The 25,081-nt window shown below is 37.6% G+C and overlaps 1 protein-coding gene and 1 pseudogene across 1 annotated transcript in view; both read left to right on the top strand.

Moving 5' to 3' along the window:
• GPC5 (glypican 5) overlaps positions 1-25,081 on the top strand; it is a 1,003,796-nt gene that overhangs the window by 603,293 nt on the left and 375,422 nt on the right. The window lies entirely within an intron of this gene.
• LOC130019156 (ADP-ribosylation factor-like protein 1) lies at positions 13,565-14,110 on the top strand (annotated as a pseudogene).

The following is a 25,081-nucleotide window of genomic DNA, read 5'->3' as shown; positions in this document are numbered from 1 at the left end:
TATTCTCAGATGACTTCATTTTTTATAAGACAAAGAAAATAGCATTTTCTCCTTTATGCTAAAAAATATTGGAATGTTGAGTATTCTATATTTTGTATGAGGACTCCCAAGCAGTACTCAGGGACCTGGTGGTCACTCCTTGTAATACTAGACATTTCAGTGTTTGGCCCTGAGGATGCAGTGCTGGTCAGTTTCTACAGATCCAGAAATTACCAAGATGAGCCAGAGGTGCTGGGGGATACCAGGGGGCTCCAGAGTCACACCAAATGACAGTTGGAAACTTCCAGGCCAGTACTTATTGATGACTGGGGGGTACCATGTTGTGGCAGATATCAAATCAGGCTTAGCCACTTGTAAAGCATGCTCCATCGTCCTTGTACTATTTTGCTGCTCCTTCTTTCTCATACTTTTTCCTACAGACTCTTTGATTAAGTGTTCACATCTTTGGCCAGAAATTCTTCTGGGTTCCATCTTATGTTTTAGTACACTGCTATTCGTTAACTCAATTTTGTTTTCCAATGTTCAGCTTCCTATGTTTTTGCCACTCAGTTATTTTTAGCATTGTTTCAAAACCCCTTTGTAGAAGAAATAACAATCAAACTAGCATGAAATTTTAATTAATTTTATTAGCTCTTAATTGACAGCCTTATAGAAATATTGCTGCCTGATATGCTGTTAATACTTGTTGAGAGAATGACTTGAGAGAAAGTGATATATAAGTCATTTTCTTTCTGTGGTGATCACAATGCAGCCAAAATTACTGAATGCTTTTCTGTCACTATTTATTTCTATTATAATACTGCATTTAAATTTTGCCTACTGAAAATAAGGTGGAGGTAGTTGGAATCTTCCACACCTCACTCCCTTCCCTTGTACTAAGTATACTGCTTGCTCACAAAAAAAAAACAGCTGTATTGAATTAAAGAAAAAATATTTGTGACAATGAGTATCCATGAAGCTTATTCCTGACATTGCTACTTTCAGACTAGTAATGTAAAACACCAGCAAAATATGGAAGAAGATTATGTATAGTAATAAAGATATTATGGTACAAATGTATTCCTTCATTCAATGCACATTTTCATTGTGCAACTATTATGTTCTAGTTATTATTCAAGGTTGGCATATATCAATGAATTCTTTATTGTTGATGTACATAATATGGGAAAGGATTTGGTGACTACTTTTCTGACCCTGACCTTCATAAGATAATATCTAAAACAATAAAACATATTGAATAAAAATAACTATTTTAATACATGGGGTGGAGCAATATCACAGCAGGTAGGCCGTTTGCCTTGCGCGTGGCCAACATGGCCGACCCGGGTTCGATTCCTTCACCCCTCTCGGAGAACCAGGCAAGCTACCAAGAGTATCTCACCCACAGGGCAAAGCCTGGCAAGCTACCCGTGACGTATTCGGTATGCCAAACACAGTAACAACCAAGTCTCACAGTGAAGACGTTACTGGGCCCACTCGAGAAAATCGATGAACAACGGGAGGACAGTGACAGTGACAAGTGATTTTAATACATAAAATCCCTGTGATTCATAAAATGTGTGGAAATAGAAATCACTATAATTTTAGTAACATATTCATTCATTTGGCTTCACAATTTATCTCTGGTGGCTTGGCTTGGCAGGCATGGTATTACAGATATTATACTTAAATTCATATAGTCAGCTGTGTTACAATAGAACTGTGATATATCTTTAAAGCAAACCAGCAAACTGAAATGCTGTAAAGTCAAAATGAATTATCCGTATGATAGCATGAATGTAAGTTTTGCATGCCTCGTTAGTATACATGTCAGCTATGTTTTGGGTTTTCTTTTATAAAGTTATTACTATCCAGGAGAGACATATGGTATGTCAATGGTACAGCTTATTAAGGTGTTTGAGGAGGAAATATTAAGAATGTGTACCAGATGGTATTTAGCTCCATAAGAGCGCAGATGATTACCAGGTAGCTGCTACTGTCTTCTCTCATTGATTTTCTTGTATACTGCACAATAATTATGGGGGAAAATACTAATATATTATCATTTAGAGCTCTTTGTACATTTCTGGCCACTTTTTTGGGGGGGCTGTGATTGTAGGCTCATTACTCTGGGTCTTACTGTCTGTAAAATAATTATTTGGGCTCTAAGGAAAAGACAATTATCTCTATGTGTTTCCAGGTTGATAATTAAAAGTAAAATGTGGTGTCACTTTCCAAATTAACCCCAGGCTACTTTGTCTACGTATATCCAATGTGTGAATATTACCAAAAAATCACAATCACTATAATTATGGTTGATAATCATGAAAAGCAGGAATAAAAGTTATAGAATATAAGGCACCCTACATCAACTGCATGGCCCCCAAACACTGCAGTGAGTGACCATGATCCCTAAGTAGAGAGTCCAGCATAGCATCCAAGCACCAAGTGTGTGGCCAAAAAACTTTTCCAGTAAAAACAAAGTCAAACCACCAAGAAGACCTAAAATTTTAAATATACATCATCTATTTCAAAAAATTACCTATAGAACTAGAGAGATAGTTCAGCAAGCAGAGTGTTTGCCTTGCATGTGATCAACCCAGATTCAATCCCAGGGATCCCATATGGCTCTCTGAGCCTTAACAGGCACAATCCCTGTGAGTAGATCTAGGAGTAAGCCCTGAGCGCCACAGGGTGTGACCTCAAAACAAACGGTTACCTGTATGTAAGCTCAGTAAGGAAGCAATAAAAGGAAATGATATGAAATAAGTATCCTGTTTAGGAGTAGTTTTATATAAGCTAGATCTCTTGAAAAAGAACTGGGGAGCAGATTGGAATAATGTGTAGCAGGAGAAATTTATGTAGATGCAGTCGGTAATGTCCCATTATGTGATGCCTGATAACCATAGAATCCCAGGAAGAAAGTGTTTAGCATTATCTGCTATATTAGATTTGTGAAATTGGAAAGTCTAATGCCTTAAGACTAATGGTGGATACTAAAGAAACATGTCAGAGGTCACCCCAATGGTATGTTTGTATGTAAGATTCACATGACTGCACTCTAAGTAGTATATATTTATTCTTGTGGTAGGAAGAAACAGTTCTATTACTCTATGATAAGCATGAATATTCTTTACTGCACAGGATCGCCTATCATTGGTAACCTTTCACTTTGCTTTCAGAAACTTCTGTTGTTCTCTATTCCAAAAATTTGATATCTTGTAAAAGGGATTACAATAGGGGAAGAGGCTTTATCTAAATCACTTACATTAGACCTAGAGTCATGTCAAGGGAAGATATTTAAATGATTAAGTACTAGCATGGATAACCTATTTAGAAAGAAGTTCAAAATTTGATCATATCTGATTCCTATCCGAGCCACATGTAGAAACTGTAATCAGAGAATTTCAACTGTAAATTTTTTTTTTTATTTTTGGGTTACACCCGGCAATGCACAGGGGTTACTCCTGGCTCATGCACTCAGGAATTACTCCTGGCAGTGCTCAGGGGACCACATGGGATGCTGGGATTCGAACCAAGGTCAGCTGCATGCAAGGCAAACGCCCTGACCGCTGTGTTATCACTCCAGCCCCCTCAACTGTAAATTTACACTATGATCTCTGAGATATGAATTGCCACCTCAACATTCACTGTGTCTTGTCCTCTGCACACCAATAACAAAGGAAACTTCACCTTGTTGCAAAAATCACCGAGGTTTTTCATATAAAGTCCTTACTATGTCATTCTTTTAGCATTAAATAAAGTTCTCTCTTTTATTTGCCCCAACTAATATGTACTGTTGTTTCAGGTTCTAAATCAGAACAACCACTTTAAATAAGGAGTTTTCAAATTCCCAGGGACTCGTCAGTGGATACATCCTCTGAGATGTCACAGCTCATGGTTCAGAAATATGAGTAACCAGCAGAGCAGTTCCATCCCACAAATTACTCTTTGCATGACCTTGAATATGGCACTATTTCAGTCTTGATTTTCTCCTTTATAAAATTTGATAGGATAAAATACAAATATAAAGTCAGAAGGCTTTGTAAAGGCGAGATGACATTGTTAAGGGCATTGGTGCAATATCTGTATCTAACATATAAGCATTGTTTCCTGAAATAGAAACAAATGCATTATTTTTTAGAATTTTCTCTATGCCAAACACACCTCTATAGGAGCTTTATAGAATCAGAATGCATTTAATAGTTCATGTTATTACTTCTCTTTCAAAGACTCTACAGCAAAGCACAAAGACACTAAAAAACTTATCAGTAAATAGCAGAATTGGAAGTTGAACCCAAAGGAGGTATATTCTGGATCAACACCTCAACAGGACCTACCTTTCCTACTATTTTATCATTATTACACCTCCTGCCACTATTACTGCTTCTCCTATTAACATGACGACTCATGCACTGCTTTAATGTTTATTGTTTTGCTTTATATTTTACTTTATGTGCATTACTTCACAATGAATTTAAGGGCTCCTAGTGGAAAATGTATCTTTAATGTCAATTTAACATGACTGGCTTATAAGAAAGATGAATTGAAATTTAATATTTTCTAAAGAACGAGCAATGCTTAATAAGCGTGAACATTTTCAGAATTATAAATAACCTAAATGATTACTCTTTGTAAATCTGTCCTGATCCATTACTCTTTTTAAAATTTAAACACAGTGATTTACACAATGTTCACAATACAGTTCTTTCAAGCATTCAATTTTCCAACACCAATCTGACTACTGGTTTGAACTTCTCTCCACCAGTGTCCTCAATTTCCCACCCTTCACCCAAGTCTGTCCCATTAGCAGGCATAAATTTACTTTTTATTCCTTAATACAGTGAAATGACAGATGGAATTACCAAAAACTAGATCAGTAAAAGTCAATTTGTGATAACTGTGATACCGCTGTGTCACAATGATGTCACTAGTCATTGTCTAAAGATTTACTGAGCTGGTTAGTTCCGGGTGAGCCTTGTCTGTTATTGTTATTGCTCATTGATCTTGGTAAGCTTCTATGCAATTACCTCATCAGATTTGTTGTGTTCCTACTGGGCTGTTAGTACTGTGAAATTCGAGATGTTGCATGACTGTGTATGTGGCTGTATGTATAATTTAGGAACTGTGGGGCTGGGTGTTTATATGTCAGAGGCGACTGAGTGAGACAGCAGGTGAGACTATCAGGAAGGGAGGGAATTCTGCACACCTCATTCCATGGGTTCACAGAGTATCTTATGCAGAGATCAAAATACGTAAGATGACATGGTGGCTTGTTGGCTTGTTCTCAGCTATGTCACTCTGATTGAAGGACATGTTATATATTGTGTTTATATAAATTTCAAGAGTTACAAACTGAGAAAACTGGTATGTAAATGGGTATGTATATAGATGTATATGTATAAGCAGAAAGAATTATCTGTATAATGTCAATTTATTGTGAATTCTAAATAGAAAATGCCAATGATGCTTTCATTGTTAAAATATATTTATTAATCACTGTGTGCCCTTAACTTGAGTCAATTTATCTGGTTTCAGCATGTAATGGAAGTTGTGTCAGAGGAAACAAATTACAAATCTGAGGATTTTCTCCCATTTTTTTTTTTTTTTGCTTTTTGGGTCATACCTGGCAATGCACAGGGGTTACTCCTGTTTCTGAACTCAGAAATTACTCCCAGTGGTGCTCAGGGGATCATATGGGATGCTGGGAATTGAACCCGGGTCAGCCTCGTGAAAGGCAAACGCCCTACCCACTGTATTATCACTCTAGTACCTGCTCCCATTTTTAAATGACAAAGAGAGGATTATTTTAGGTATTCATTTTCCACCAACTAAACACTTTTATAAGTATTATGGCTATCTTAATATAATAACTGTATGGTTGAATTCCATAGAATTAAGATATAAAATCAGAGTAAATTTTAAGTCTATTTTATTTTAAATGAAACTCAAGCACGTCCTATACTTCTAGATGCAATAAGAGTTTCATTAACCCAATAGACAAAGGAGGATTTTACTAATTCCAATGAGATAATCTATAGGAACTAGATCTATACATGCCTCCAAGTAAAAGAGAGGAAAGCATTAAAGAACATGTAATGGTGAAAAACAATTAGTTTTGATCTAAAATAAATTTTACCCAATAAATTATATCGTGTCTCATATAGCCCGGCAAGCTACCGAGAGTATTCGATATGCCAGACACAGTAACAACAAAGTCTCCAATGGAGACGTTACTGGGCCCGCTCGAGCAAATCGACGATCAACGGGAGGGCCTTTACCTTTACCTTTACCATATACCCTCAAACTTGTTATATATTTAGAAATATACATGCTTACTGTTTCTCAAAACAACAACAAAAACCCTATGTAAACTCTTTCTATGAGTATTTGAGGCTGGATGAGCAATATTCATCCTGAGGAAGAAAGCTATTCCTCATTAAAAGTGGAGAACACTAAATTATTTGAAAACCTTTTGGCATAATCTGGTGAATTATGCAGTTGGAAACAATAGTTTTGACGCCTATTATGTGATGCCTCTAGGTATTTCCAATATAGAAATTAATCTTATTATATTTAAGCTTTTATGGCTTCTAATAGTACCTAGCATTTCATGATCCTGCTTATCAAAAGTACAATGGGCATGTAAATTATGAAATATTCATCAACTATATTCATAAATTACAGCAATGAGAAGAAAAGCAACTAATGTTTCAAATATCACTAATAAATCTCAAAAGATAATTTTAAATTAAAGAAGATAAACACAAAGGGGAAACTTTGAGGTTCTACAGCAGTTCAAAGCAATTATACTTAAGAAAAGTTGGGATATGTTTATCTTTGCGAGAAAAGGGGTAATGCTTACAGGAGACTTCTGATTTGTTTGTTATTCTGCATTATAATTTAGTTGGAATTCACGTAGGTGTGTTTACTTTGTAAGAACTTATTAAGTTGGAACTTTCATTTCGGGTGTGTATGGAGGGGGATGGGGAGTGGGTGGCATTGAGCAACACCCAGTGGTGCTTGGTACTGGGTGTTACTTTTGGCTCTGAGTTTAGGAATCACTCCTGGCAGTGGTTTGGAGAAATCATATGAGATTCAGAAGATCTAACTGGATCATCCATGTGCAAGGCAAAAGCCTTATCCCCAGCACTATCTCTCCAGCAATTAAATTGTAACTTCCTGTAATTGAACAACTCAATAATTTTTCCCTATTTTTATACCATGATGTACCATGATGAGCAGTACTGTTAAGTTAATGTTATACGTATCATTCCAACACAATATCTCATCCACGAACAGAGTGTCTGCTTCTCACCACCAGCTACTGCTCTCGCCTTCCTTCCCCCCAGGCAACCTTATCTAATAAAACAGTGATGTAGGAAGCGAATATGGAATGAGTTCAACCTTGTGCTAGGAGAGAGTGCTATTTCTCTGTTTGTACTATGCTAGGCATGAGTATGTCCTGTGTGAGTCACAGTAATTTTGATTCTTAGCATCATGTGGTTGGTCTGCAGTGTATAGCTGCCTACCTTGGAGGTACCCCAAAGTACCTGGTCCCACAAGGTACCACCCAGGCCTAGCAACACTGCAGTCCGTGGTCTCTTGCATTGAACTGCCAACTGATTGGCAAGGATCACAAGTAGAGCCACTATCTTCCATAGTGCTGCTGGGAGTTCCCCATGAGAGGGGAGGGAGGGGGAGTAAAGAGAGAGAAAGAGAGAGAGAGAGAGAGAGAGAGAGAGAGAGAGAGAGAGAGAGAGAGAGAGAGAGAACAAGTTGCCCTTAGGAAAGAGTGAAGAATGCCATTCATATGATCAAATTCAGCTGAGAAATAAGTTTCATTAAATATTAAATAACAGATTTGTAGATTTCATGATTAGATGTCATTAGTGCCGTAGTACCATGTACTATGGAATCCTGAGCCTGACATCACATAGTAATGTGCTCATGATTGGATAGATGAGGTTATAGGCTTAAGAAATGAAACTATAGAATCCTTTATGCCAGATGAAGAATTACACTGGAGCCACTTCAGAGGATTTTTTTAAAATCTTGATCTCTTTTTAAACTAGTCCTTTATCTAAATCATTAAAGAATATAAACCTTGTTTCTGACTTAACACTATAATAATAACTTGTTTTCCTTTTCATCTGGAATTGGCTGTGTGAGCTTGGAGTAAATTGGCCAATAAAACCTAGAATGCATTTTACCACCTATGGCATTTATCTAATAGACTTAATTGCTAAAAGTTTGGGGAAGTATTTTTGTATGGTCTTAGTAGTTGTTTAATGATTCTATCAATTCTCCCTTTGACTTCAAATATGCTTTTAAAATTTTCTGTTATAACTCGTCAAGGACAAATAAAATGTGTTCTTGTAGCTGTAGCTATCATCAACGCTTAATATACATTCCCATTGTGATAAAAAGGAAGAATGGGCTTTGTTTCACGCTAGAATCTGACTGTGACCCTTTGTCTGGAGCTAATGAAATCAGGGTTAAGAATAATTCTAATTTTACTGATTATAAAATCTTTATTGATGAGATAATGTCATGGTGACTTTCACACCAATTCAGCCCATTGAAGTTTTCCATGTATTAAATTATTGATTTATTATTGTGATTTCTGTTATCAATAGTTAAAGACATAGTAGCTGTACTCTTTATTTTGGTGCACCATCCTGCCTGTCCATTAAGTTTATTTTTTTAATTTGTTTTTGTTTTGGGGGTCATACCCCTGGCGCTGTGCTAAGGGAAGACTTTGGCAGGGTTTGTAGGACCATATGGGGTTGCAGGAGATGAAAGGCAGATTAGCTGCAGGCAAGTCAAAAGTCCTACTCACTGTATGCATTGTACTTGCTCTCCAGCCCATCACTCAATTTTTGAATAAAAACGTAAAATAATACTAACAGCATCGATTTTGGGGCTGGTCCACCCTGGTTTGAATCCAAGTTTCATCACCTATATATTATGATCTTAGACTGTTTCTACAATTTTGGTTTCTCATCTTCAAACTTAGAATAATATATTTTTCCCTAGTAGATAAACACCTGTAGTTTGAAATGATAAATTTGGTCCTACTTAAGAATTGGAGATATGTAAATATATAGAAATCTGGATTCTCTTTTGTTTGTTTTAGAGCAACAGCAGAGGTGCTCAGGAGGTTACTCCTGGCTCTGCATTCAGGAATCACTCCTGACAGTACTCACAGAAATCACTTCTGACAGTACTCGGAGAACCGTATGGGATGGGAGGCTGTGATCTAATCTAATTCAGCCACATGCAAAGCAAACACCCTTCCGACTTGCTGTACTACTACTCAACCCCCTGATTTCTTTACTCCTGGGATGATAGATTCAACATCATGAATCTAGATAGCCAGGTGATAGAACTTAATCAAATTATATACATGCTGGTAATCAATTTTGTACTAATGTGCATATATTTATGTACAAAAAGAAGCTTTTGGGGTGGCCTCTAATCACTTTTACAGGTGTTGCTCTCTTCCAGAAACTTTGTTTTATAGTCTCTGGATCTTGGCCATTAATGAAATTACATGGCGCAGGGGACAGTTTGTTGGTGTGACTCCCAAGCTACTGGAAAACTGGGGAACTGGGTGGAGAAGGCCCAGTCCCGATTCAAGCAGGCTTGGAGATCTCAGCCCCAGTCCCGCACACCTGGGTTCATCTGCCGGTTCCTTTATGTGTGAGGCTCATCCGAGCTTGTGGAGAGTGGCCTTCAGCATGGCTGCGAGTGGGTTCTGGATGTTTTTGGCTGCCAGGGATCTGCTTGGGGCAGGGAGGAAAACTCAACCCTCCCTAGTGAAGCAGCCTGGTGTGGCAGCAAGAGATCAGAACCATGGTAATATGGTGATTTTCTCATAAAATATGAGGAAGGGATGAACTGAATTCATCCGTTGAAAAAGGTGATGGTTGGTACAGTGGACCAGGCATTTGTCTAGCATGGTTCCAACCTAATTCAGTTCTAGGCACTGAATATTGTCTCCTGAGCCCCTCTAGGACTGGTCCCTAACACAGAACCAGGATAAAAGTCTGAGCATAATGGGTGTTCGCTTGACCAAAAGAAATCAAAACTAAACAAAAAGTTCTTCCAATATTATTCAAGGCATAGTTACTTTTCTGATAGTCACCATTTACTCACTCATGTATGTACCTTGCTTAGCTCCAGAAGACATTTTATCTTTCATGCTGGTTCTCAAATAATTCTCATTTGGAAAAAATGTATATTTAAAAATGAATTCCTTATTTTTTTGCCAATAAAAAAGTTGATGGCTATTTATAATATTACTACATTCCTGTTTTTATTCTATTTTCATTTAATCAGTTCTTTTGTCCTTGTGTAGCTGTAAGAATATTACATTTTCACATGTCATTATACATATCTTCCAATGCATTGCAAAAAGAAGACACATTTGCTTAGAGCATAAGGGGTTTTAGCTGATGTAAATGAATCAGAGGGTTTTAATTCACAAGGGTTCAAATTCATTTAGGCCTGCCATATCCGACAAAGGAAAATCATCAACCAGAAAGGGGCAGTCAGGCATGATATTAAACAGCTGAAAGTGTCAAAATAATCACTCCATGGCTACAGAGTTGCATTCAGTACATCCTTGCTTGAGCTGTTGCAATTGTGTAGGAATTTTATCCTTCTTGATAAATTGATCTGTGTTTTCTCATATAATTATTATGAAGTTTTCTTGTAGCTAGAAATTTAAAGTCCACTGAGTTGTGATTATTAAACTATTTGATTTAAATATATAATTGAATATGAAATATATAATATATTTAATATGTAAAATAGGTTAGTTACTCTATAGTGTGGTTGCTTCTAATTGATGTGAAATAGTATTGAATATACTTACCAAGGAATACATTTTTTTTCCTAGGGCTAGAGAGAGTATGGTGGGTAGGGCACTTGCCTTGCTCATGGCCAACCCCAGTGCAATCCTGGCACTGCATCATAGTCTGCCAACCCTCACTAGGAGTGATCCCTGAGCCAGGAATCAGCCCTGGGTATTTCCAGGTGTGGCCTCCAAACAAACACACAAAATAAAGTTTTCTACTTACTGCCTAAAGTTCTAAAGAGGTAATAATTTAGACAGTAGCGAGGTGCATCCCAGATAGAAACTTATGAAAGCCAGTGGGTTTTTAGAGCAGTAGGTTTCTAGAAAGCTCATTTTGACTCTGAACTTAATATTTCCCTGAATTATTAGTAAGAACATACTTTATTCCCTTTGGCTGTTGGGCTACCCCTAGTGGTGCTCAGGTAAGCTCTGGCTCTGCACTCAGCAATCACTCCTAGTGGTAACCATCTGTGGTGCGGATCAACTCCAGGTGCAAAGCAAGAGTCCCACTTGCTGTGCTACCACTGTCTCAGTTCAAAATATTTATTTTTGTTTAATTAAAGAACCGTGAATTACAAGTTATTAATAGTTGAGTTTTAGGCATACATCTTCCAACACCAGTCCCATCACCAATATCTCAACTTCCCTCCCCCAGGGTGCCAAACCCCTTCCCCTCCCTCATACTCCCTCCTTTCTCCCATCCCCCCTCACCTAGCATGTGACAGGTGTATTTCAAAGTTTGGAGTTTATAATTGAGATCTCATGTTTCCAGTATTTTTGAGTCTGTGCTTTGAATATTTATCTATTGCAATCTCCCATATCACTGGTGTAGCCAAGGCTCCTGACCCCGGTTCTCCCATTACTTCACTTTCCCATCTTCTTCCTCCCCTCACACACAATTCTTTTTCCTTCTCTGTCCTTCTCCTTCCTATACTCTCAGGTCAAGGGATTGATGTAGGTATACCCCCATTACTAGATTGCATTTCCTTCTCTGGTTATTCTATATACCACAGATAAGTGAGCTCATTTTGTCTTAAGAAGAGGATATTTTAACATTCCTCTTTAGAATTAGTAGGAAAGCAGAGAACATATTGAAATATGTCTCTTACGGGGCAAACATATACGTCTTGATGAGTTTATGATCATCGAAAAGATTCAGTCAGTTTTCGCAGAACATGCTATTATCAAGAGACTTGTAAATGCATTACTGTATTTACACAGAATAACAGGAAGACAGATTATGTGACAGATGGATTCTGAGTGAAGACTTTAAATTTCAATGCTTAACAAAAGAATTTGTGCTGGAGATATAGTGCAGCTGGTAAGGCACTTGCCTTGCCCTTGTACATGGCCAATCTGTGTTTGATCCCAAGCACCTCGAACAGTGCTCTGAGCACCACCAGGAGTGATTGCTGACTAAAGAGCCAGTGTAAGTCCTAAGCATAGCCTAGCAGGGTCCTAAGACTACAAAAACAAATAAAATAAGATTTTAGAATTAGATAGTGATGGGATAGATTCATTTACGTGCTATTTATAGGAGATAGTTTGCTGGAAGTTATTTTCTTGCATTTTAGATGTGTTTGAGAAATAAAATGTTGTTTATTATGTTGTTTATTTTTATTTGAGAAATCAAGTTATCAGCAACATTTGGCCCCACTAACTCTGGCTGTCAAAGTTTTAGTCTGATTGTATAGTGAATTCTGAAAATTAATCATTTGCTCAGCTGTTAAAGAAATAATAAAACTTTATTCATTTAAAACTACTATATTTTTCAAAAGATATAAGAAACAATATATTTCTGTAGAAGTGGTTTTGTTACTAACAGTTTTGGTACAAAGGTATTACAATTGGATCATATATAAAATTAATGAATAATATTTTATAAAATTTTGCAATTAGATCTTTGAAAAATGCCATTTTCTACTTATTAAAACAACTAAATAGAGCATTAACTTTATCACAAATATTTTATGCTTTAAAATATTTTATTTTTATATCATGAAACTAAAATATTGTCACATTTAATGTGTTTGAATTTGTCAAATTATTAAAAATAATATAATAGCCAATAGTTTAAAAATATTTGTCGGTTGTATTTTCTTTCTGTTTTAAAATATTAAATTATACTTATATTTATAAGCTCACTTGGGTAAACAGTTTCTTAAAGCATATACCCTTTTAATCAAATCATTCCCAAGCTACAAAATATCTATGACTATAAAAAACTCCAATATGCAAATGTTTATGTAATGGTTGCAAACAGCCAACCTAGGTTTGATCCCCTGTACCCCATGACCCCCCCCCAAACAGTGCTAGAAGCAATTCCTGAGCACAGAGGCAGGAATAAGACAGGCATAACCAGGTATGGCCCCAAACCAACTCAATTCCCATCTGCTCCAAGAAAAATAGAGGAATGAAAACTTTGGATAAAGAAAAAAGTTTATTTTTGAAATTATACTTTCAATCATAGTTAACGTTGCATTTTAAAAGTTTCAATTGGTTATCACATTAAAAGTTGCCTAAACTAACATTAAATTCAACCCTGTCCAAATTCAATTTTTTTTATTTACTAATTTTTATTTCATTTACTAATTACCTTCCTTTACCCAGCTTGTTTGTTGACACATGCTTTCACTTAAAGTTTGTATACCTTCCCGGGGAATCGTGCCTGAGCCCGAGCAACACACCCGGCCGGCGTGACCGTCTTCAGGGACCGCCGTCATGGACGGCTTTTTCTCCAGTATTCTTTCTAGTCTGTTTGGAACCCGGGAAATGAGGATCTTAATTTTGGGATAAGACGGAGCAGGAAAAACTACAATTTTGTACAGATTGCAGGTTGGAGAAGTCGTTACTACAATTCCGACCATTGGATTCATTGTTGAGAGGGTAACATATAAAAATCTTAAATTCCAAGTATGGGATTTAGGAGGACAGATAAGTATCAGGCCTTACTGGAGATGTTACTATTCAAACACAGATGCTGTCATATATGTAGTAGACAGTTGTGATCGAGACCGAATTGGCATTTCCAGATCAGAGTTGGTTGCCATGTTGAAGGAGGAAGAGCTAAGGAAAGTTATTTTAGTGGGGTTTACAAATAAACAGGACATGGAAGAGGCCATGACTCCCTCAGAGATGGCAAATTTGCTTGGGTTACCTGCTTTGAAGGACCCAAAATGGCAAATATTCAAAACTTCTGCAACCAAAGGTACTGGTCTGAATGAGGCCATGGAATGGTTAGTGGAAACATTGAAGAGTAGACAGTAAATTCAATCATATCTTTGCAATGAAGACTGCATTAGCACCACTCCTGCAGCAATAACAGTCACGTGTACTTCACACTACTAACCGGACAGGCTGTGTGACTGTTGGCATCCACCGAACTGACTGACACATTTGTAATACGTAAAAGAATAAGTAGCGGGGAGGCAACTTACCTTGATTGAACAAACTGAATTTCTGTTCTGTATAACATAAAATATTCCTTCCTTGCTTTCTTGTGTAAAGGCATGCATTCTATTTGTATGAAATTCTTATTCAAATATAGTTCTATTAGAGAATATACTCGAAATGAGGATTTAAAAAAGTTTGTATATTTTGGACTCCCTTAGTTGTATATTTCTACTTATTCATCAGTTACTTACCAACTTTATTTTTATCTCTTTAGTTTTTCACTTTTGTAAATAATCTCAAAATTTAATATTTTAGCATAAATTAGGTAGAATTTTACACTTCCTAAAATTTTCTCTTATACTTGGAAACTATTCTTGGGAGTTAATTATATTTTTATTCTATAGCTTATACTCATTAAAGTAATTAAATATATTCCCAATATTGCAATAAATATTTGCTACATTGGTCAATATATATCTATTATTTTGTTCATAATGTGGTTCACTTTTTCTTTCTGCAATTTTATATATTTATTTTCATGAAGTAGTTCACAATAGTTCATTTCAGATAATATTCAAACACCAATCCAACCATCAAGCACCTTCCAACTACATAAGAGGGAAGTGTGTGAAGGTTGTTATATTCCATTCTGGAGCCATTTAAAGCCATATATAAGAGAATACAAACAGGTATGTTAACACCAAACAAATGTGTGCTACTTTTGCTACGTAAATGAGCTAGAGTATAAGAGGTCACATGGCTGTGAATGCCGCCGCGTGTGATAGGAAATTCTGAGTCACTCTTTTCTGGGAGCGTTAGTTTGTAGTCTCCTAATCTTGGCCATTGATGAGAATACATGTGGCAGAGGGAAGTCTGTGGGTGTGACTGCCAAGCCACTGGAAAACTAGGGAGCTAGGAGGGAGGGAGCCCAGTCCTGAGCGGGCTTGGAGATCTCAGTTACGGATTCCACATACCTGGGTATTTCTGATGGTTCTCTCTTGGGTCAAGCTTGTCTGAGTGGATAATGGGTGGAGAGTGGCCTTGAGCATGGCAGTGGTTGGTTTCTGGAGGTTTTTGGCTGCCAGGGTGCTGCTTGGGACAGGGAGGGAAACTCAACCGCTCTCTCCAAGGTGCCCCAGTGAAAACAGCCTGATGCAGGATCAGAACATTCTGTTAATGTGGTTTACTTTCAAAATTCAACTTTTAACATACCATAAATGTTTTAGACAATTTGATAATTAGAAATTGTTACTTGCATACTTAGAAAATGTTACCTAGGGGCTGGAGTGATAGCACAGTGGGTAGGGTGTTTGCCTTGCACACGGCCAACCCAGGTGCAATTCCCAGCATCCCATATGGTTCCCTGAGCATCACCAAGAGTGACTCCTGAGTGCAGAGCCAGGAGTAACCCCTAAGCAGCACCAGGTGTGACCCAAAAAGCCAAAAAAAAAAAAAGAAAGAAAGAAAGAAAGAAAGAAAAGAAATGTTACCTAATATCCTAATATTCTTTAAATATGTGCAAATACATACACAATGCTTTTAAGAAATATAAATATATGAAATTTATTTCGAATATTCCATGCACTAAACTCTAAAAAAATTATAATATAATGAAAATACAAAGAAATGAAAAGCTATCTTATGTTGATCCATTAAGAAAATAAACATTCTTAAAATTGCTCTATCACCTGATGCAGTTTATATACTTACTATATTTTATACCAAATGGCATGTATCAGGGATTTTTTTTAATTTAAAATTTCTATGGTACCACAGAAGACTGGGATAGTACATCCACACCCCCTCAGTAAAAAAAAATAATATTTGGGGGGAAAAAAACAGGAAGAAATATCTGAGTATGCTATAAAATCATCATGAGCAAAACAGTATGAAATTGTAAAAGTTTTGACATGTAGTCTAGTATAAAAGAACCAAAGATCTTGGATATAAATCCTTATATATTTATGACAAAGGAACATACAAGAATATACAAAGTAGAAAGGAAAACATCTTCAATAAACAGAGTTGGAAATATGGACAGCCATAAGAAATAACTAGATCTTTAACACTAAAAACTAAAATTATCTCAAAATTTAAAGACAGGTATAAAAGAACATGTTGTGAGGATATGTGAAACAATAACATTTTAGGTATTTGCTATGATAGCACAGTGGTAGGGCGTTTGCCTTGCATGCAGCCAACATGGCCGACCCGAGTTCGATTCCTCTGCCCCTCTCGGAGAGTCCGGCAAGCTACCAAGAGTATCTCACCCACACGGCAGAGCCTGGCAAGCTACCCGTGAAGTATTCGATATGCCAAACACAGTAACAACAAGTATCACGATGGAGATGTTACTGGGCCCGCTCGAGCAAATGGATGAATAACGGGAGGACCGTGACTATGACCATGACCGCTATGATAATGTCACCTCATCCTCATTTATGCTGAAATAAATTTCTGTTGCTACTTTGCATTAAGTCTCACAATCCTAAAGACCAGTTCAAACTATCTGACTGAGAACACAGCCGTGAATGCACCTCCCACATCTAACCTAAAAATTGAGACTATATATCCTGTTTATATTTGGATGAGGAGGATGCAGTGTAATTTTAAGCAATCAGACCTAACTCTGGTTTTAATTATCATTCCATGATCCCTTATGTGAACATTAGACATTTGGATATCTTCTTTTGTAAAGGATTTAAAGCATTCTATTTGCCTTTAAATATGTATTAAGTATTTAACAATGGTAATTTTCTCCTTATCTACGTTTTATTGATTCAGAATTGTTTTGTGTTCAGAGACCATATTATCTATGATTTAAATAACAAATGCTTTTAAAACTTGTTATAGTCCAGAATATAATCTAAGTAAATATTCACTTGTGCACTGAAAAGAACCATATTACATACTCATTTACACATTTTAACTTATGGCATAGTTTGTGTCTTTTTAAATGGCACTTATTGTCACTGCTGTTTTATTTCCTTCTATTTATTTTGTGTTTTTATTTTGGATGGCAGATGGCAGGAACTAAACCTGATTGACAGTGTGCAAGAAAAGTGCCCAGCCTTCTTGTACTATCTCCCCATCAGCAAATCACTGCTGTTTTAAATAAATTTCTATTTTAATATATTATACTGAAGTGTCTTTTATGCAGCTCAACCAATAGTGTCTTTTATGCAGCTCAACCAATAACGTCTTGCACATGTGCCTTAGGTTTGATCATCAGAACCAAAAATTAAAGTTGGAATTCTTTGCAATTATATTTATTTTTTCATTTATTTTATATATGTCAAAATATGTTAACATTCTCATTTATATTATTTTCTGTTAAAATTACCTCCTCTATGTCTTATAAGGCCATTGTATTACCCTATAGTCTCTTTAAATTTTTGTTCAGTACTGATAAAGCAACCTTCTATGTTTTAATGTTGGCCTAATGTATTTTTTTATATTTTTAATGTTTTCATCATGATATGTGTGTACTACAATATAAAATATCTATTTTCCCAATATGGTAGTCTGAATTTTTATTTTATTTTGTTCTCTTACATTTGTTGTTATGGTGTTTGGTATATTGAATATGTCACGGTAACAACAACTCTCAAAATGGAGACATTTCTGGGCTCATTTGAGCAAATCGATGAACAATGGGAGGACAGTGTTTGTTTTGTTTGTCTCTTACATTTAAATTAATTAGTCTTATGTTTAGATCTAAGTTTTTTGGGTTGCTATTAGTTTTCTAATCATTACATTTTTTTCCATCTTCCATCATTTCTTGCTTATATTCTGCATTAATCGAGTGCTTATAGAATTGATTTTATTCTCAGCTTTATTATCATTTTCATTGTTAACTCGCTATCAACATACATTCTTGATATATTACAGTCTGTTTTAAAATTGTACTTTTACTGCCTCCCAAACCATTCAAGAAACTTTCTACTATTTAACTTTATTTCCCTATCCCTCTAGTCTGATGTGCTATTTTGTCATATATTTTATTTCTACATATTTTTTAAACCCTACAGGGGGAAACACAGCTTGCATTGACTATAAAAAACACATCATGTTCCTCCTTAAAAATAAATTAGTGAAGTAACATTCTGAAATATTCTCTTAGGAGATAGAGTCAAAAATAAGGAAAAAAATGCTGTCAGTTTTCGGTGTAGTCATAGGAATAGACAACTTTGATCGTGGAGATAAAGGGACTTCATGGACTCAATCCTTAAAATATAGGCTGTCCCACTAACCTGACCCATGTCACATAAGTCTTCCCACGCTTATGGGATAAAGGACAACCTACACCAATCACAGTCTAACAATGCAACTACTGGACCTGTTAGCCCTACCAGTGGCTTCCTGGGCCAGCCTCTTCATGCTTTATAAAACTACTTCCGGACAAGTACCTCAGTATCCAGGGATGATGACTGAACTCCACCATCCATGGGTGATTTCTCTTGAGTAAAGGGAATCAGACGCATCATTATCTCTCTTTTTTTTCTCTACTCATTTGGCTCTGGAAATCCTCACAATTATAGAGCGAATTTCTTTACCCAGTACTCATGGTCCTTTTAATTTGGGGAGTCTGAAATTGGGACACATGAGCAAGGCTCAGGGTTTACTCCTGCTTAGGGGACCACATGTGGCACCAGGAGCAAGGCAAGCGCCTTAATCCCTGTACCGTGTCTGAAACTCATTATCAAGATTTTTTTTATGAATCTCTTCTATTTGATCAAAAAAACTTGAGGATACACTTTATTTCCTGCTTTTTACTCTTTTTTGCCTCATCATGAAACTCAAGTCTGATTATTCTTTGGAGTGCACTGAACTTGTATGCTTGTCTACTTTAGCTTTGACTGTTCCGAATTCTCAATGCTGCATTTTCATAGATTTGAAAACATGTGTTTACTTATATTTCCAAATGTTATTCCGTTTCCTTCAATTAGCCTTACATGACTCTCATTCTTGCATCTTCTTTGTTCTCAATTTTAAGAATACCTCTCTTACATTGATTTCAATTATTGGATGATATGATAATTTTTGCATATTTTCTTATAATATTCCTCATGAAACAATAATTCCTCAAGGTGAGATATAATCCATCTCAGTTCCTTATATAGAGAGAAAACAATGTGAAGAAAAAAATTGTTACTGTGTGCTAGAGAAGTATGTCTTTATACGCTGGTATACTAGTACTAAGGTACGCTAAGTATAAAGCACTTATACTTTATACTTAGCATACCTTAGTACGGGGGCTGGAGCGATAGCACAGTGGTAGGGCATTTGCCTTGCACACAGCCAACATGGCCAACTGAGTTCGATCCCTCTCGGAGAGCCTGGCAAGCTACTGAGAGTATCTCGCTTGCACGGCAGAGCCTGGCAAGCTACCCGTGATGTATTTGATATGCCAAACACAGTAACAACAAAGTCTCCAATGGAGACGTTACTGGGCCCGCTCGAGCAAATCAATGAACAACAGGAGGACAGTGATAGTGACAGACCTTAGTATGGAGAATCATGTTTTCTAGTATTTATAAATCTGGACTAATCTTTAAGATGCTGTGATATTGGTGATTTCTAACATAGATGCAAGGTGACTGAGGGGCAATGCTTCAGTAAGCAATGAGAACTATGTGCTAGGGGCAATATATTCGGGATTAATTGTCAGATGGTAAATAAATTGGGTAACAATCAAGGTTACATGGAAATTATGCTCTCTTGTGAATAAATGTAAACTGGGAAGGCATAAATGAACTGATAATCAGGTGGGAAGGCATTATGGCAAAGGAACAGTTTTTCTTAAACAACTTTTAGAAATGACTGAATTTTAATAAGATATTACCCCTACTCAATAAAAATCTCCTGGAAAATAATGAAACCTGTGTGGGTGATTGTGGTGCCCCAGCAAACACCGACAGGGGTGCAGCACATGGCTGGCGCAGGCGGCATACCTGCCTCTCCTACTATTTACAAACATAATTAAAATGAAAATGAATATGCTGCTTGGCTGCTACTGTAACAAGGGCTGTGAGGAGAATATTGTTTTAGTTTGTCAGGGTCACCTTTGTGAATTTCCCTGTGACTAGAAAACTCTCACATTGTCGTTTCATCTAGAAAATATTTTCGAAGTCTTACAGAGCTTCTTTTCAAATGACTTCTTGAAGCATTGCTTTTATACATGGCATTTAGTTGGGTTATTTATTTTTTTATAAGTGTGCTTAATTTCTGTGTATATCACAGATACATAAAGGGAGAATGATGATACTTCCCCGGAATTGTTGACTGAAATTCTGAGAATAATACCCCCCACTCCCCCACAACCCAATTACTTGTCCATGAATTGTGATGGCCACTAGGACTCATCCACTAGTTTTCCTTCACAATGCTATATACCTTGTCCAGAGCTTTCATAGTTTACTTTTTATTTTTCTTTTGGTTTTGGATTCTGGTTCACATCAGTGACACAAGTGCTCAGGACTTCTGACCTTGTGCTCAGGGAATCACTCCTAGTGTGAGAGAGGAAGGAAGGGGATATACATATCCCCTTCCTTCCTCTCTCACACTATAAAATATTAAAATAATAAGGTGATCCATATATATATATATATATATATATATATATGGGTCACTGTCATCCCATTGATCATCAAATTACTAGAGCGGGTGCCAGTAGCATCTCTATTTCTCCCAGCCCTGAGATTTTAGCAGCCTCTTATTACTCGTCTTTTCTCAACAATTGGAGGCTCTTTCAGGGTCAGGGGGATGAGAGCTATTGTCATTACTGCATTTGGCATATCGAATATGCCATAGGGAGCTTGTCAGTCTCTGCCCATGCGGACGGGATACTCTCAGTAGCTTGTCAGGCTCTCCAAGAGGCATAAATGGGTAGGTAGTATTTTATAATGTGCCTCGTGGACTGGAAAGTGGCCTGGAGCGTGGTTGTGGTTGGGTATTGGAGGTCGGCTGCCGGGGCTGGGTCCCTTGAGGTGAGGATGGCTCTCACCTTCCCCACAGCCTGGCGCAGAGTTCGGTGGCATGATTCTGGGAGCCTCCTTTTATACTCTCATCTGGGAGTAGCATCTGTGAGTTCTGGAGGGTAGCCGATGAGATTATCTGGTGCCAGCAGTGTGTGATTTATGGGTGTGATCCCCGAGTCACTGGATATGAGGGGAAGCAGGGAGAGGATCGCTATTCCAAGTCCCATTGAGTCCAGAGTTCAAGGTCACAAAGTTCCGCATTATCTGGGTTCTGTGGGACTTCATTCTAGCGTGAGGCTAAGCCTGAGCGTCCGGAAAGCAGCCTGGAGCATGGTGGTGGTTGGATAGTTGAGGTCGGCTGCCAAGGCTGGGTCCCTTGGGGTGGGGAGGTCTCTCTCTCTCTATATATATATAGAGAGAGAGACTACTCTACATATATATATATATATATATATATATATATAGAGAGAGAGAGAGAGAGAGAGAGAGAGAGAGAACTTCCTAAAATAAAATTAAGGAATAACAAGTTGGGATATGAATGACTCCCAGAACTGGGGTACAGCTAAGAATTATTTTCTTTGTTTTGCTTTGCTTTTGGTTTTTGTTTGGGGCCACATGTTGGGGGTATTCAGGGCTTTCTCTTGACTTTCTGCTCAGGAATAAGTCCTGTGGTGCAGGGGATAAACTGGAGTTAGCCTCGTGCAAGGCATGCATCTAAACCTCTGTACTATCTCTCCAGGAATTTGTCCAGGAAGTACTGCTGAATCAATCCATGACAGGTTTTTATGAATCCCTGATTTGTTTACACTGCTTCATCAAGGAAATTTTTCCAACATTCAATTGTTTATTCTAGGTTGGAACTTCTGTTTCCCAAAGATTCAGGTGTGGATACCAGGAAACATCTAAGCTTGATGTCTTTGGTTTGACATTTCTGAGAGACTTCAACCAGTTATGTAGTACTGATTACATCAATTCTAAATAGCCAGCTTACCTTATTTATCAAATAAAAAATGATCACAAGAAACAAATTGGATAAAGAGTGAGGAGGCAAGCTTGACAGTAGCAGAATAACACAAAGTAGCCTGATAGTCAGAAAGCACAGTAAAACACCATTGTTCCAGTCTATCACTCCTACTGATGGTTGAAGATATGGGCGGGGGGGGGGGAGGGGGGAGTAGGAATAGATAGGTCTAGTATGTCAAGTTAATTTTTTTAAAAAAGAACAAAATGGGACCTAGAATTAGAACAAGTAGTTTTGAGACACATTTCCTTCAAGTTTCTTTTGTCTGGAGTATCCTATGTGAAATATTCTGATCATGCTGAAGGAAGGTTTTCCCACTTTGTGTGTTCAGAACTCAGTCCAAACCTCAGCGCTAGAGTTCTTGATATGACTCAAAGTTGTCTACTGTGTGGTATACCATTTGAGATGATCAAGACTCCTAAGAGGTAGACAAGGTAAATATTAGCAGGCTTATTGCCTCAACCGGACAATTAAGGTTCAGAAAGTCATGAAGTTAGCATCTCATATGACAGAATGAGAGATCAATGATTGAGTCATGTATCCTCTTAATTCATCACTTTTTGATGCCTTAATGTCTACAGCTTTATACTGTCATCTCAGTGGTGTATTTTAGAAAACAGGTATTTATGTCTCTCGAAGAGTCCCGCAAGCTACCAAGAGTATCCCGCCCACACAGGCAGAGCCTGGCAAGCTCCTTGTGGTGTATTCGATATGTCAAATACAGTAATGACAGTAGGTCTCATTCCCCTGACTCTGAAAGAACCTCAACTCATTGGGAAAAGACGAGTAAGAAGAGGCTGCTAAAATTTCACAGCTGGGAAGAATAGATACATTACTAGTGCCCGCTTGAGTAATTTGAAGACCAGCAGGATGACAGTGATACAGTGATACAGGTATTGCAGTGAAATTTTTCAGAATTATGTGTAAAGGAGTTATAATTTGTTAGAGACATTGTCTAAATTAAAATCTAGTCTTTCTATCATGTAGGTTTCTCTTTCTACTCATATCTTGTTCTTACTACTCCAAAGCATGTAAAATGGATATGATTACCTTCATTGTATGATGTGAGGGGATCAAAAAAGTTACCTTTATTCGAATGTCATTACCCACATAACTAGAATATAAATTTTTAATGTAACATATTCTTATGAGCATGGGAATTTTAAACTACATAATCACCAGTTAAAACATTGGCACATGTTTTTTATAAGTGTGTGAATATTGTTTTTTTTTATAAAACGTTGCATTAAAGATGATTTACAAATTAAATGCCCTGTTATATGCCTGTATGTTAAATACAAAGGCACATCATCAATCCTCTCAGGAGTGCTAAAGAATAGTCATCTGGCTCTAGAAATAAACACAATTTGTAGTAATCACATATAATAAGATACACTTATCAATATGTAAGTATATAAAATGTATTACACAACCATTAAGATAGTGCTTTATAATTGTGTTTTGGGCTTACTCCTGGCTCTGGCATCTGAAGTCCCTCCTGCTGCAGCTCAGGGGACCATTTTGGATGCAGAGAATTGAACCTCAATTTGCATATAAGGAAAGTGCTCTACCCACTCTCCTATCTCTCTGGTTCCCAGTATTAATATGTTAAATAGACAATTATTTATATAATGTAATTCTACTTGTTTGGAGGTTCTAGCAGGGGAGCGCAGCTACTCGTATACCCTCGACCGAAGACCGGTCCGTCTCTATTCGGGGAAGGCCGTCCTCTTTGACTGAGCGCGCAGCTTCGGGAGGGACACACATGGAGCGGTGAGGGAGGAATGGGACACCCGCCTAGCCAGCCAGATCAGCCGAATAAACCCTGGCGATCAATGGGGTGACAGATGTCGCAGCCAGATCGCCCTCAGAGATAGGGTGTTTGCCAGGCATGCAGCCAACATGGCCGGCCCGAGTTCGATTCCTTCGCCCCTCTCGGAGAGCCCGGCAAGCTACCGAGAGTATCTCGCCCGCACGGCAGAGCCTGGCAAGCTCCCCGTGATGTATTCGATATGCCAAACACAGTAACAACAAAGTCTCCAATGGAGACATTACTGGGCCCGCTTGAGCAAATCGATGAATAACGGGAGGACAGTGTTGTTTGTGTTGTAATTATACTGTCCTACCGAGCCTGGCAACAGCGGGAAGGGTGTTCGCCTTACATACGGCCAACATGGCCGACCCGAGTTTGATTCCTCCGCCCCTCTCGGAGAGCCCAGCAAGCTACCGAGAGTATCTCGCCCGCATGGCAGAGCCTGGCAAGCTCCCCGTGACGTATTCGATATGCCAGACACAATAACAACAAAGTCTCCAATGGAGACGTTACTGGGCCCGCTCGAGCAAATCGACGATCAACGGGAGGGCCTTTACCTTTACCTTTACCGAGCCTGGCAAGCTACCCGTGACATATTTGATATGCCAAACCCAGTAACAACAAGTGTCAAAATGGAGATGTTACTTGGCCCGCTCGAGCAAATTATACTGTGCTGGTGTTGACTATTGGTGTCAAAGAAAAAACAAAGACAAGCAGAAAAGAGAAAAAAAATCCTCTACTTTCTTTCTTTCCTTTGTGTAACCTATGCAATTAAAATATGCATATAATTTTAGTAATTTAAAGCACCTCAGATATAAATAGCATCTTATTCCTAAAAGGAATGTAAAGAGATGAAAACTTCTCTATTGTGACTTTATGAATAATATTATAGACTCTGATTTTTAATGTTTTATACTTATGGAAATGAACCTATTTCTTTGTAGACATACAACAATGACTAATGACTATTAAAGCTGCAGTTAAAGTCAGTTTATGCCCCAAACTATTTATTATTCTTCAACTCAAGCCCA

Source organism: Sorex fumeus, unplaced genomic scaffold (genome assembly GCF_029834395.1).
Source record: "Sorex fumeus unplaced genomic scaffold, SorFum_2.1 ptg000008l, whole genome shotgun sequence".
Lineage (NCBI taxonomy): Eukaryota > Metazoa > Chordata > Mammalia > Eulipotyphla > Soricidae > Sorex > Sorex fumeus.
The sequence above is the reverse complement of the archived record's forward strand: the minus strand, read 5'-3'. Positions and strand labels throughout refer to the sequence as shown.